This window comes from Magnolia sinica, chromosome 10 (genome assembly GCF_029962835.1).
Source record: "Magnolia sinica isolate HGM2019 chromosome 10, MsV1, whole genome shotgun sequence".
Taxonomy (NCBI): domain Eukaryota; kingdom Viridiplantae; phylum Streptophyta; class Magnoliopsida; order Magnoliales; family Magnoliaceae; genus Magnolia; species Magnolia sinica.
In genome coordinates, this window is record NC_080582.1 from 29113557 (window position 1) to 29126786 (window position 13230).

Sequence of the window (13230 nt, forward strand, 5' to 3'; positions counted from 1 at the left end):
TCTGAACTGTCTAGTGGACTCCAAAGGGGCCTGTAACCATCACCTAGGTGGAAAATTTTCAAAATACAGTTTGAGATCAGTTTGGATTGTTTAAACATCGGACGAACGGCGGCGAGATAGATCAGACGGATCACATCAAGAGACAGCCAAAACCATCCATTTCCAGTTATTTTTTCGACATTCATTCAATAGACGGAGTGGATTTATTAAAGTAAAAGCGATGTGGGCCCCACCATCCGAACAGCGCAAGTACGTTACACATTCTGTTTACGCAGTCCGGAGAAATCCAAAAATTCTGGACAGCTGTGGCCCATCATCCTTGATCGGATGAACGATCTGAACCATTCATGTGGAGCCCACGCTAGCCGAGACCCCAGCCATGAGGAAATTTCGAAGCCAAGCCTGTACAGCCATCCCGAAAATAATCAAACGCAAGGTGTTTTGGAGCTTCTAAACTGCGTAAAACAGAAGCCTTCGGCACCGACTCCAGCAGCGGGAGGATTGCGCCTAAATACTTCTATAAAGGAGGAGGTTTGGACGATGGCAAGGGGGAGAAACGGAGGAAAAACAGAGGGATCGGTTTGGCTTGGACGAGTGCACAAGAGAAAGAGTAGCTGGAGTTTGGTATTTTTTGTTTATTTCTTTTTCTTTTTATTTTATTTTGCTTTGTTTAAGGGATCTAGCCGCATCATGCCTGTGTGTGGCTAAACCTCTTAGCTAGGGCTAAGAGGTGAAGCTTGTAGCGTGATGGGAGAACTTGATGCATGTACCTTTTGTTTAGATTGAAGAGATCTTTGGTTTAATTTTATTATGGGAATATTTGTAGTTTTTAACGGCCTGTTGTGACTGGAATTACAATGGGTTTGCAATGGCTGTGAGTATTTCTTTTTCCTTATTTTGATTATGGCATTAGGAAGCCCTGTTGTTCGCCATCGCCTCCTGGGCATGGTTGGATGGCGGTACCCTTCCTAACCTTCATAATCATCTGATTGGTTGGTAATTAGTATAATTCTATTGTTGACTTTGTCTCCTGAGCATGATTTGGTGATGGAATCCATTCTAATTCAAATACCTTTCATCCTTTTAAAGTTATATCAGAGGAAATTCAGTTTAAATCCCATGATTTTGAAGCAGGCATAAAGATCTCCCTGATCTCTACAAGTGGATCCTCTGACTCCCTAGTTTCTTATCTCTGATTTCTCTCAAGTTTTGGATTAATATACCACCATTATTCCCTCAAATTCATACGAGTTAAATTTCATCTCTTTCTAGTTCTAGTTCTACTTAGTTTCAGACAACGTACAGGTATCAGTCCCTTGGGATTCGACCTCGGTCTCACTGAGTTTATTACTACATCACAACCCTACACTTGGGGAGTGAACATGTGACATCACACACATGGGTAGAGATTCTCTCACCCATGTATGGCATGTGCATGTGTGTATGACATGTGTTGTGCACATGTGTGGAGTGAAGTATATGGCACTATGCGCACATGGTACACTAATTATTCTTCACAGTGTATCTCACAAACAGAGTATCGTACAGATGCACGGGTTGTACCTCCACAATCGCGGCGACGGGGCGGTCGATATGATATAGGTTTCAAGGTCTTGGGGTTCCGGTCAGTTGGGTGTGTACTATGAACGGCCAATCCATTTCTAGCTAAGGGCGTCGATCATCATGTACATAAGCATAGAAAATAGTACAGAATGGATGGGGTGTTACAGGATCCCACCACCAGATTTTGAAGATCACTGTAGATGGTTTAGTATAGATGACGATGACTGTGAATCTCATTACAGTCATGTTTAAGCCACAGTGAAAATCTATCGATAGTTTAGAATATTTTTATTTGATTTATTTACTTGATTTATCCATTTAATTTTGGGAATAAGTGTTGGAGACTAATTTAGCTATTGCTAAACTTATTTATTGAACATTATTTATCTATCTATTTATTTATTTTTAGATTGTGTGCTTTGAAATATATGCTCATAAATACAAATAATTATAATCCTCATCATCGTGCCTAAAATTATCAGTGTGATACAAGCATTAATCAAGTAAGCCAATTCGAGGATGGGTCATAGCCCAAAGACTGCAGTGGCGAGCAACCTTGTTCGCATGATCCATTGTGAGTTTTCTTTTTCCAATGAATGTCCCTCTGCTGGTTATATATATATATATATATATATATATATATATATATATATATATATATATATATATATATATATATATATATAGGGAAAAGGTACTATGCGCTCGACCTCACGATAAGCTCCCGTGAGGTCGAGCTGTGTGGGCCCCGCCGTGATGCGTGTCGACCATCAACACTGTGCATTTGATGGGTCCCCTCTAAATTATGGGATATCCCAAAAATCAGCCGTATATGGAACTCAGGTGGGCCATACCATCTAAAATCATGTGAAGACACCGTTAAAACATATAAAAGCACTTGGTGGGGCCCACCTGAGTTTTGAATGCTGCTGAAACTTGGTCTGAACCCTCATCCAAGTGGGACACACATACTGGATGGGCTGGATTTGCAAACTACATCTCGGTGGGCCTAAAAAATGATTATGAATGTTTTAACAGTGCACAGCCCCTCCCCACTTTTGTATGTGGTGTGGCCCACAAAAGTCATGGATTGACTTGATTTTTGAGACCTAGGCCCACGATGGAATGGTGCATCCAACTGATGGGGTAGATGTTCGAAATGCATCACGGTGGGGCCCACACAGCTCGACCTCATGGGACGGACTCGTGAGGTCGAGCGCATAGTACCTTTTCCCATATATATATATATATATATATATATATATATATATATATATATATATATATATATATATATATATATATATATATATATATATATATATATATATATATATATATATATATATATTCCGTAAACTGCCCATTTGCGGCCAATGGTTGGATGGACTCCATTGTTCGATCACCTTGGCCTATCAACATGATGACCGATCGGATCAATGGTCATGATCATAGTGTACAAGTGCAATACATTGGTGGGGATATTCTGGTGTGCACTTCACGAAAATCTATGAAGTACATTGTACCTTATGTCCTTCATGATGTGTGCGTGACATCCATCGTCCATCACGTGCACACCACATGTTCTCTCGGGAACATAGAAATCAGGTTGATCCAAAACTCAGGTAGGCCAAATTATGGGGAATAATTAAGAGCTTTTAGATTTTTATTGGCCCACCTTGACATCTATATGCCATTCAATCCATTCAGAATATAAACCCTTAGGAGGATGAATGGACGTCCCCAAAGGAAGATCATTCCGATGCTCGGGTTTGCAGCACCATGTGATTTTAGAGATTTTAGGCTTGACTTTAAATAGTATGGCCCACCTAAGTTTTTGAGCTGGCCTGACTTTTGGGTAGAGCTGGGCATCAAGTCGAGTCGGACCGAGTTAGGGATGACCTGACTCGATCCGGTTTTGAAATAGGCCTTTCCCAAACTTGACTTGACTTGGTACGAGTCTAGCATGCCTAAACTGATCTGAATCCGAGTATGGCCTGGACTAATTCGGACTGAGTCTAACACGGTAAAAAGGTACCGAGTCGGTTCGAGTTGGCGCTGATTTGGAGAGAGAGAGAGAGAGAGAGAGAGAGAGAGAGAGAGAGAGAGTGGTGGTGATGGCGGTGGGCTTGGAAGAGGAGGGTGGGAAGTAGTGGAGAGGATAGAGAGAGGGGAGGGTGGTTGCCGGGATTGGAAGAGGAGAAGGATGAGGGAGGAAGAGAGTGTTTGGGATCGGGTCGGAATTTTTTATTTTATATATATACCCGAAACTGAGTCGAGTCAGTTTCAGATCGAGTCGAGTCTGACCGGATCAAGTTTCGGGTCGAGTTGCTGGGTAACTTGAACTCGACTTGGGTTAAGTTCATATTAGGTGAAGCCTACTCAATTCGGACCGACTCACCCATTTGGTTCGGATCAAGTCAGGTCCGAACGAGTCAAGTTAGTCGAATCGAGTTGCTGGGTAACTTGAACTCGACTTGGTTTAAGTTCATATTAGGTGAAGCCTACTTAATTCGGACCGACTCACCCATTTGGTTCGGATCAAGTCAGGTCCGAACGAGTCAAGTTAGTCGAGTCGAGTCGTCCAGTGCCCAGCTCTACTTTTGGGTGCCAAGTAGAACATGACAAGGGCCAGTTTGTGGAAGAATTGGATGTCATGCACACAATTTGGCGGGCCCCACAACTTGTGTTTTCTATTAAGCGTAGGGTAGAAAGCTTTGCAGTGGATCTACACATGCGTAGCAGACTCCACCATATGATGCCTATTGTTGTTGATGGCCAGAATTGACAGCCTTGGAAAGCCAACATCCAACGGGTCATGTTGCCAAAAATCGCACTGATCATACGATCCTAACTGTTCAAACTGCGGCTTGTGATTGAATGGTTAAGGAGACAGGGCTTGTTCTGTTTTCACCATCTATTTGCAAACCGCCAATCCAATTACAGGGTCACAATAGATGTGCGGTTTAGATAATTGGTTGTTAAGGACCCAATAAGAGTTGTAGACTTGTAAAAATGTTACTAATGCAAACCAATTTTTAGCTCTACTCATTTCAACGAAATTTAACATACGTGCAATTTGAATTCCTGGATTATTTATTCTATTTAGTAGTAATGGGTTGGGTTCAGATCCAGTCAGGGTCAACCCAAACCCCCAATCCATTTTGCTAAATGGGTCAAGAAATCTTGCGCAACCATGACCCTCACACGACCTTTCACCCTCTGACCCAACCAGACCCACTTAAAAAATCATCAAGCACGATCAAACCCAACCCGACCTAACCCATTTAATTGTAAATGGGTTCAGCTGACTGACACAACCTAACCCACCACAACCCAACTCAGGCTTAAGAATGGTAGACAATACTAGGCCATGAACAATCCAGCCTAGACAGTGGATACATACATATGTAAAAAAATAAAAATAAAAATAAAAAAATCACACTTTTATTCTTGCTTTTGTTTTGAATTTCGTCTAGTTGAGTCGGGTCCTCTGGCCCAACCTATTGATAACCTATATGTGCAAGCAGGTCAGATAGGGTTAACCCAAGCGCAAATTTATTCACTTCAAATGTCACATTTCTAGCAAAAGAAATGGTGTTTCATAAGCCACACACATATAATAGAACCTGTTTACACATCATGAGCGTCTCAAAGTGGCATATTTGTGTGAGATCTAATCCATCCATCGTGTGGACCCAACCATTTAAATGTGCTAATTTGTCTCAAACCCAACTCGAAACCTCAACCCAAAGACCCAGTGGGTACCTGACACTGATTGGATCCAGGTCTAGGTCTTTGAGATCTAGACCCAAACTTGAAAGGGCCTGAACCTGTTAGCTTGGGTATGGGGTACACTAGGACCCAACCCAAACCTGACCCGTTGACAGCCCTAAATCCCAGTTCTACTGGGTCCCTTCCCAAACCAAACCTTAAGAAAACAGATGGAACCTTTCAACACCAACATTCCACGTTCAACGAAGAAAAGGCCATGGAAAGCCAATGGCTAGGATCTTCTAGTAAGGGGCCAGCTATGCATTTTCTATCAACAGTAGGATCCATCATAACAACCACATACATCCCTGAACCATGGGCCCCACTTGTGCAAGATGAAAATCCAAAGCACACTCTGCAAATTAGTGATGTAGAGTATGAAACCTAAAAAATGAAAAGAAACTACTTCTAATTTCAATTTTTAACTAGGGCATTACATGCAGACATGCATACATGAAAATACGTCAAACATCACATAGATATTATTTGTGTAATTTGAAGCAGAGAAATGAATATTAGCACATTGTACCATATTGAACAATTGGTTGCAAAAGATACAGATATCCTCAGCTAGAAAATATCATCCAAACATCTCATCACTGTCGAATCACCATTCCACCATTCTCCACATCCGTCTAGTGGTCATCACCATATTTCCTAAATCAAATTTGTAAGTAAAACCTGAAAGTCAAATGCTAGAATTTGTTTGCTTGAATCGATAAAAGTAGTCGAAGCATATAGTTATTTCAATTGGGTGTTTGGATGCCTGTAACCTTTTAAGTTGCAAACAAGTTCCATCTGAAAGTAACCTTACGTTGTATTGTAACTGACAGTGAAATTTCTTATCCAAACGCCGGACCAACCCCTAAAACTAATCATTGAGAAAACAGAAGTTCCTAGTGCATTGGGTTGAAGCGTCGCGATAAACTTACAACTTAGAAAGTAGGGCTAGCAGTTGTGGGATAAAAACTTTAATTTGATAATTGCCATAGATGGCAGATGCGCCAAAAACTTTACAGAATGAAGCTTCTAATCTGACGGTCAATGTCCTACAAAGACGGATAGGAAATGAATATAAATATTAATTGTCAAGGAAAAAGGTGGCCAAAAATTGGATGGCAATGAACTTCTGATTAGATTTGGTTGGGTCATAACAAAAAGAGAACTTGTAAAATTATAGAAATATTACTAACACAATCCAAATTTAAGTTTGGAATGTGAAATTACTATTCTTAACTGATATGGCGTTTCAAAGAATGGATTGACTGCAAGCAAATCCAAACGTACTGGCTCCTTGAAGAGTTCCCTACGAATGACAAAAATTACACTACTGCAATTAAAGAGTTGCACATGCTGTAAAGGAAAATATCATATACAAGGATTGAACATATCAATACCAAATTAAGTAACCCTGAAACAGTAATTTGCTAAGCCCACAGGTTGCTGTGCCCGTCCCACATCTAGCAGTACATGACAATATGAAAGATGTACATGAGATCCCAGCTTTCCATAATTCCATTAGATGAACCAGATTGATTGGATGTTCTTGTGCAAAAATCAGGCAGTTTTGGTTCTCAGGTCGGAGACAGTATACAAAAGAAATGGATGGCTGATACAGTTTTCTTCTAGACATACATTTATTTTGTAGACAGTGGTCCATCTGATGGAAAACTCTTACCTCACACTCTTATGCTATTTTGGTGCATGTGGTTGGCAAGGCTCCACACAAGGTGGTCTTTGCTAATCTCACCCTTTTTCTTTTTTTTTCTTTTCTTTTTTTTTTAAATTTTTTTTTTAAAGTTAACTAACTTCACCCAAAACTTATGCTTTGGGTCCAAGAATCAGGTTAGTCATAGATCTGGCGAGCCAAACCTATGCAGAAGAAGTGGATAGTCAGCATTTAATGTAAATGTGTGGCCATCAGATGAGTGGACAAACCTAAATTCTGCACAAGGAAAGCCATATAGTGGCTTGCACCTGATGAGCAGCTTTGATCATGCATCCATGTAAGCATTATGGACCCCCAAGCCTACACTATAAATAGTTGCTCCCACTTTGAATAAGCATCTTACATCCAGAGATAAATACATTAATACAAGTCAAACATTACGGGAACTCTTCATTGTACTGAAGAACTGAAAACATCATCCAAATATCTTATGCTATTCAAAAATGAGGAAGCCAAAATAGGAACCATAAAACAGAACAAACTTTCAGTGGATTTCTCCTCAAACAAAGTCACAGTTATTAATTCCCTTTCTACAATCACATAATAACAATGTTTTGAAAATCAAAACTTGAACAAAAAGTCTTCTCATTTACCTTCGTTTCAAACATATAATCAAAACTTATGATGCTGAAGACATGGGCAAAATAAGTGTTGCTATTTAGATGATAAACTTGGCCCACTATGTAGGATCCATGTCCTTGTTGTCCACTTCTAGGCATCAAATACTGCAATTCCAATAGATAAAGACACATCAGAAATGAAAAGAAGAAAATCTATAAGCTTTTCTCAGAGCATAATTTTCCATGGAAAGTGTGTAATTGTTTCAATTTCATATAAAGGGGGGGCCAAGGAAATGAATTAAATTTATTTGAGAGACAACAAAAATGTGATATCACTTTAGTCTGAGACAATGTTCCCAGTAACAGTACTGCTACAAGTTTCAGTGGCTAGAGATATGGAAGCAGTATCAATATTGCCAATAATATCAATAACTAGAAATATACGAAAGGGAAACATGGGAAAATAGTGGAATTTTTCTGTGAAACTTCAAGAGATGTAAAATACACATATTTGAATATTTAGAAATAAAAAATTACAAAAAGAATGTATACGTAGTAAGTTTTCATTTAATGGGTCCTAAAAGCATTTGCTATCGTAAGAAACCAATTCAACCATCTCATTCCTCCCTTTTATCCATCTATCCATCTAACCATCTATCCAAACATCCATCAATATTTCAAAATATTGACAACACATGATATTTTACAGAGAAATCCTCGATAACTGGAAATGCAACGAAAGATTGTGGTTTTGATATTGCCCATGTTGCAATAATGATAATATCGCGATATAATTGATATCATTGTCTTTAAACACTGCGTACAACCATGCACCTATAAAAAACAGTAAATGATTTTTTTTAATAAAAATATTTTTGGCGATATCGATATATAGGCAATATTATAAAAATATCACTGATACACTGGCAATACAAGCGAGATGTGGAATTTACACAGTCGAAAATATTGGCTATACTTAGCGATACATCGACAATACTTGGGATTTTTTAGACTACTAGTGTTATTGCTATTGCTACTAGTGTTAGCGATATCGCCGAGTTAGAGATATAGATAATATCAGGGATATTTTGATAATATCAGGATACTCCGAACAATGGTCTAAGATACTGACGCAAGGGAGGACGTGAGGTCAAGCACCATCTTCATCAAGAAGATAATTATTCTGAATCCACGAGACTTCTCTAGACTCCTCACAGAGACTTCTCGAATCCATGAGGAAAGCAAGAAAATAGAAATAAATTTTAATAAATTTGAAATTGATTAATGAATGAAATAAAAACGAGTTCATGACCCTTTAAATAGAGATTCCAAGCAATGGGAAAGAAATCAGAATCAAACTACAACTAAAACTCCTAGAATTCACGACTTACTACAAATAGTAAACTCACTATTTATAGACGGTTGTGATGTCAACTAGTGCTCATGGATTTCAACCAAAAATAGTAAGTGTCTTATTTGGCTTCACCAAGTTTTTCTCCTAATTTTTCTAAGCTCTTTTCACGTTGGGCGCAACTCCTAAAGCCCAACAGATGAAGAGTTGTAATCAAACTAAAACTTACTATTTATAGTAAAAACAGAATTAAAATAGGGAAACAACCATCCATCTGGCGGTGTTTTGCAAATCCAACTTGGGTAACCCGGCATAGCCAGGTTGGTTAGCTAAAGTAGCTCGTTCTACCCAAAAATCATATATTTTACGTCCGATAACTCATTCCAGAATGTGAGATACGCCTGATTTAAGGTCCGACGGTCCGGATCACTTTTGTCGTCGACTGGGCCTTTTCTGATCCATCTCGGCTATGTAACTGTCCGCGACCCTCTCTACACCATATACGGCAACTTGTGAAGTCATATGATGTGCTTAGAATAGAGGAACTCCAAAATGGGTCTTGCTGCACAGAATTCTTGGGGTGTGGGGTCCCTGCTTTCGGTGATCCTTCCATGGAGTTGACTCACCTGATTTTTAGGCTGTGGCATCAACAAGTGGGGACCCACCTGATGAAAAGCTTGGATGTTGCACATCTTCCATACATGCCTATGTTGGCTTGCACAAGCTCGAGACTTTCCAACCTCAATGCATTTGTGTAAGCATTCGATATAATGATAATTAGTTGTTGAGGTCCATTCTTGGCTCAAACAATTATGCACAAGGCAAGTACACATGATTGCATATTTTGAAGATTTGAAACATCCCAGTGGTGGACCTTTGACCCTTGTGTGGCTGGACGGTCTAAAAATCACATTGGCAATTGCATCCTTATCATCCGAATGGTGTCCCTCAAATAGGGTTACAATAAAAAAATGGTTGAAGTTTATCAAATCTATATGGTGTAAAAACACATAAGGATGAAAGAAAAGTTTCAATGGTCACCACAGTGCTACTTTTATGCAATGGGGCATTAATGTTATGGTCTTCCAACCATACAGCCATGTGGGCCCCTTCATTAATAGAGAAAGAATGGGCTCACAAGTGAGATCCACACAAAACGTTCTGTTTTTGAGGTAATTCATCCAATAGTTTTGGTATGCATGACATACAACAGTTATTACGCAATGTTCTGTCCAGAAGATTACAGAGTACTATTTTGGTTTTTGGTTTGTACAAGTGGGCCCATTGTTCAGTGACCCAAAATGCTGACATTGTGGCCCCCACTATGAACGGTGCACCAAAAATATGAAAGGTAGCCCTGTTTATAGAAACTGAAAAATTAGGACAATAACATAGCGATAATGAAACTAGAAGTTAATATGGCAATGATTATTGTTGACAACATCAATAAAGAAGAGAGATAAAACAACAAGAAGCAAATCTCACCCGCTTTGCTTTGGAGAGATCATGAAATTGCTAGTCACAAGAACACCATATCCACATCTAACTCGTGTATGTTAGTGGAGGGTACGTGTTGAATCTTATGCCAATCCTCTTCCTCTTTTTCTCGAAGCCTCGCTTTCAATTGTTGAGGCATGTCCTGCAATATCAATTTTCAATTTTAGGTCATCCAACTATACCACCACGTGGGCCAAACATTTCTTGTTGAGCCATTTCATCCAACAGTTAGCATGCATGACATTTTACACAATGGAATTTTTAGTTTTTAAAGAAAATAATAATAATAGCATAGCAATAAAGAAACTTAGAATTTAAAATGGCCACAAGTATAGTTGAAAGTATGAATGAAAAGGAGAGAAATAAAATGAAAGAAGTAATAAATCTCACCGGCTTTACGTTGCAGAACGAAAGTCAATCTTTGATTGGTGGTTGTGACAACAACAACATTTCCATATCTGAATATTTATCTTCAGAACCAGCTGCAGCAAGTTTCAGAGGAAGGAGCTTCTGAAGATATATAATAGCTTGGACATAAGGTACTCCATATTGCATTAGCAGAGAGCTCTGTCCTTCTCTTTGTATGGGGATTTTTCCTCTCCCATTTCAAAAGTAAGGTTAAGTATTACAAGTCCAACACAAGTAAGAAAACTAGTCAGACCCAGATGAAGAGGGAGGTGGAATGGATGGATCTATCTGATGTAATCCCTTGTTTGTGCGCCTAAAGTACTTACGCATATATTTCATTTGGTTATCTTGGGAAATTTTCAGTCCATTCACTTTCTCTTCTAGTGAGCGTAGGCGCTCATCAAAATCAAAAGGCTGAAAATTAGGATCAACCTCAGGATCATCTTCTTCAAGTTCATCAAATATATCATCCATCATGGAGTCTGTGGGCAATGCATCTTCCTCTCCAACTCCCTCAGCTTCCCCATCCGTTTGACCAGGTGCTAGCTTCAAATTCATCTTTTTGATGTTGGAATTGTTGAATGGGAGAAGTGCAAGAGGTGCTTCACCAGTTGGCATGACCACATTACAGTGTGTAGCAAGAACAGTCATCAAGTAAAAGAAATGTAACTATGACCGGGGTGAAGATGGAATTGGATGATGATATGACATATCAAAGAGGGAAGACAAACAGAAATGCTAGACACTACGGAATGCAGAATGCGAACCATAAAACAAGTTAACTCAGCTTTGTCCCGGATCTGGGATAGACATTGGAAACGAAAATACGATGCAACACTCTGTATTCGGGCAACATATGGTTGGCCCGGAGTGCATTCCCAGACACCCATTCCGAGTCCATGTTGCATAGTCTGCGAGTTAATGTCCGTTTCTCAGATTCAGTAAAAAAAATTTTTAGCTAAGACGGAAATAGGAACACCGTCATCATTGACATTCACATCCAGAAGGTTAGCAATAATATATCGATCAGCCTTATTTGGACCTTCTCTGAAAGAGATTGTGAAGGTCAAATCTTCAACAGAGACCTCGCTTATACAGGCATACATGGCCTGCGCAATGGAACAGTATGCAGGTTCGCCCCAATTCAAAATATTTTGCCGTCCTACAGCGACAAGTAATGGAATGATCTCAAACTCAGTAAGATGATTTGAATTCACTGGCCTTTCCACTATGATCTCCCGTTGACAAATACCCCGCACATAATCGGGATCATCACCGGGAGGCCGTAGGGTTCTAGCCCTAATAGTAGATGTCTGAGAGCTGGAAGCTCTTTGTTTTCTTTGGACAGCCTTCCATACTAAGATGAGACAAGAGCATCAAGCAAAGAAGGTATGGGATGCAAACCCAACAAATTTTTACCTAGAAAACCCAACAAACTACAATAGAAGTTGAAATAAATGCAAGATTCAAGCAAGATGAGACCTAAAGATGCTAAATCCAAAAGGAAATTGAAAATAAAGCACTTACTTGCATGAACCGAAGATGGGTTCGATGGGTCGGAGAAGGGCTGAGTGAGGAAGAAGAGGTTTTTGGAGAAAAAATCACTTTTTACCCTAAAAAGGGATGTTGGCCTGCGCACCACGACCGGTCGAGCATGTGCTCGACCAGTCGTGAGAGCACAAAATTTACATATTTTTTAACATTTTAAAATAAAATAAAATTACACAAAAATACACAAAAATATAAGCATGTAATCATGAAAATTTCAAGAAGAATTACACATACTAATATCCAATTTCAATTTGGAAAACCTGTTTCTATCAAATGGTTTAGTGAATATGTCAGCAAGTTGATTTTCAGTCTGCACATAGTCTAATGAAATAATTTTCTCTTCCACTAATTCGTGAATATAGTGATACCTAATGTCAATATGTTTGGTATGGGAATGCTGGATGGAATTCTTAGAGATATTAATTGCGCTAGAGTTATCGCAATGTAGAATCATTGTGTCTTGCGCAATCCCGTAATCATTCAACATTCTTTTCATCCACATAAGCTGAGTGTAGGCATTTCAGCTACAATATATTCAGCCTCGGTAGTGGATAGGGATATGAAACTTTGTTTATTGCTATGCCAGGAAACTAAACAGTTTCCAACATAAAAGCAACCACCGCTGGTGGATTTTTCGATCATCTATATTCCCAGCCCAATCAGCATCCGAGTATCCAGCTAATTGAACATTAGTATCATGTGGATACCATAGACCTAAATTAAATGTACTTGCAACATACCTAATAATCCTCTTGACAACAATCAGGTAAGATTCCTTAGATTCAGATTGATATCTA

The 13230-nt window shown here is 39.2% G+C and overlaps 1 long non-coding RNA gene across 4 annotated transcripts; it reads right to left on the bottom strand.

The window, feature by feature from the left end:
- Positions 1-5850: 5850 nt before the first annotated feature.
- LOC131257422 (uncharacterized) lies at positions 5851-11064 on the bottom strand. 4 transcript variants are annotated; one of them, XR_009177388.1, is made up of 6 exons: positions 10865-11064; positions 10463-10616; positions 7660-7791; positions 7315-7404; positions 6575-6643; positions 5851-6386 (listed from the first exon to the last, which is right to left on the bottom strand). It is a non-coding gene; the product is annotated as an uncharacterized LOC131257422 (long non-coding RNA). The 4 variants fall into 4 exon arrangements; XR_009177387.1 differs by having other exon boundaries at positions 7276-7404; XR_009177386.1 differs by having other exon boundaries at positions 7315-7791.
- Positions 11065-13230: the final 2166 nt, after the last annotated feature.